This window comes from Rutidosis leptorrhynchoides, chromosome 1 (genome assembly GCF_046630445.1).
Source record: "Rutidosis leptorrhynchoides isolate AG116_Rl617_1_P2 chromosome 1, CSIRO_AGI_Rlap_v1, whole genome shotgun sequence".
Taxonomy (NCBI): Eukaryota; Viridiplantae; Streptophyta; class Magnoliopsida; order Asterales; family Asteraceae; genus Rutidosis; species Rutidosis leptorrhynchoides.
In genome coordinates, this window is record NC_092333.1 from 474,646,895 (window position 1) to 474,649,862 (window position 2,968).

The window sequence follows — 2,968 nt, forward strand, 5'->3', positions numbered from 1 at the left end:
TTAACATATAGTTCATCGGTTTTGGACTCGGGTTTTTCTATTTTGATAGCTTTTCCCTTATTATTTTCTTTTGCCTTATTAAATTGAGCTGGGGTAATTTCTATAACATTATCGAAATCCTCGTCGGGATCCGATTCATCAGAAAATTGGTAATTTTCCCAATATTTTGCTTCCCCGGTGGAAACACCATTGACCATTTTTAATTTTGGTCCATTGGTTGAGGATTTTCTTTTATTTATATGTTTTTCTGTGGTTCTTAATATTTCTTCCTCCGAAACCTCTTCTTCCGGTTCCTCTTCTTCCGGTTCCTCTTCTTCTGGTTCTTCTTCTTCTTCCGCAATTTGTGAATCTTCCCAAAATACATTCGACTCTTCATTATTATTGGGTGAGTCGATGGGATTTGTACTAGAGGTAGACATCTATCACACAATAGCAATCACGTTAAGAGATTAATATATCACATAATATTTACATATAAAAATATATAGTTTCCAACAAACGTGTTAAGCAATCGTTTTTAAAGAAAAACACGGTCGAAGTCCAGACTCACTAATGCATCCTAACAAACTCGATAAGACACACTAATACAAATTTCTAGTTCTATAAGACCAACGCTCGGATACCAACTGAAATGTCCCGTTCATATTGATTATAAACGTTTCATATTAATTGGTTTCGTTGCGAAGTTTTGACCTCTATATGAGACGTTTTTCAAAGACTGCATTCGATTTTTAAAACAAACCATAACCTTTATTTTATCGATAAAGGTTTAAAAAGCATTACGTAGATTATCAAGTAATGATAATAAAAAATATAGTGTTTACACACGACCATTACATAATGGTTTACAATAATATTTTACAACAATTTATTTTCCGAATGCAGTTTTCAAACAATATTATACAAGCATGCTGACTCCAAATCTTGTCCTTAATTAGCATGCAATAGCGGAAGCTCTTAATAATCACCTGAGAATAAACATGCTTTAAAAGTCAACAAAAATGTTAGTGAGTTATAGGTTTAATCTTTATCATAAATCATAATAATAATAATAATAATAATAATAATAATAATAATAATAATAATAATAATAATAATAATAATAATAATAATAATAATAATAATAATAATAATAGTAATAATAATAATAATAATAATAGGCCACAAGATTTCAATTATAACCGCACACGTAACTCGTGTACAAAACACTATGCGTAACCCGCGAATTAAAAATCATTCATATGGTGAACATCTGTTAACCGACATTAACAAAAATGCATCTAGGATATCTCCATCATTCCGGGACTCTCATCGGACATGATAAAATCGAAGTACTAAAGCATCCGTAACCCGGATGGGGTTCGTTAGACCCAATAGATCTATCTTTAGGATTCGCGTCAATTAGGGTTTCTGTTCCCTAATTCTTAGATTACCAGACTAAAAAGGGTGATATTCGGTTTAATAATCCAACCATAGAATGTTGTTTCAATTACTTGTGCCTATTTTGTAAAACATTTATAAAACTGCATGTATTCTCATCCCGAAAATATTTGGTAGTAAAAATGGGACTATAACTCACTTTCACAGATTATCAATTCGTCGAGAATTAGACTTGGTCACGGGTCAATTCACGAAACTATAACAAATATATACATATATATTAAAGTATGATCGAAATATATTAACAACATTTTTTATTACTTTTTAACGATTTAAATTTGTTAAGTTAACAGTCCAACGTTAGTAGTCCACAATTAGTTGTCCACAGTTAGTAGTGCAGAAATAAATCAATATATATTATCTCGAATCAATCCACGACCCAGTGTATACAAGTCTCAGACTCGATCACAACTCAAAGTATATATATTATTTTGGAATCAACCTCAACCCTGTATAGCTAACTCGAACATTACCGCATATAGAGTGTCTATGGCTGTTCCAAATAATATATATAGATGACGTCGATATGATATATCAAAATATTGTATACTTGTCTATGGTCTATCAAGATTACATAATATAAATTAAATTACATGTATAATACAATATAAGTTAATTAAGTTATGGTTAGTATAGATTTGTTATAAAATTTTCGTAGTTAAACTAGTAAATCTAATCAATTTTGTTTTACCCATAATTTCTTCGTTATAAATCCGTTTTGAGTGAATCAAGTTGCTATGGTTTCATAATGAACTGAAATTTATGAAACTAAATAGAAAAATTATAAGTTTATAGTCAGAAATACAGGTTACAAGTCTTTTTTAAAAGAGGTAGTCATTTCCGTCGAAAGAACGACATCTTGATGACCATTTTGAAAAACATACTTTCACTTTAAGTTTAACCATGATTTTTGGATATAGTATCATATTCATATGAAATATCATTTTTCCAGAAAATAAACTTTAAATTCAAAGATTACGATAGTTTTTATTTTTCCAACCCAAAACAGCCCCCGGTTTTACTACAACGGCGTATGTCCAGTTTTACGGTGTTCTTCATGTTTCCAGGTTTTAAATCATTATGTTAGCATATAATATAGATATAGAACATGTATTTAGTTGATTTTAAAAGTTAAGTCAGAAGGATTAACTTTGTTTGCGAACAAGTTTAGAATTCACTAAACTATGTTCTAGTAATTACAAGTTATAATCTTCGAATAAGATAGTTATATATATATATATATATATATATATATATATATATATATATATATATATATATATATATATATATATATATATATATATATATATATATATATATATATATATATATATATGTGAATCGAATGATGTTATGAACATCATCACTACCTCAAGTATAGTAGGTAAACCTACTGGAAATGAAAAAAAATAATCTTGAGCTTGAATGGATCTTTGATGGCTTGAAAGTTCTTGAAGTAGAATCATGACACGAAAATAATTTCAAGTAGGATTACTACTCGGATTAAGATAGTTATAGTTATAGA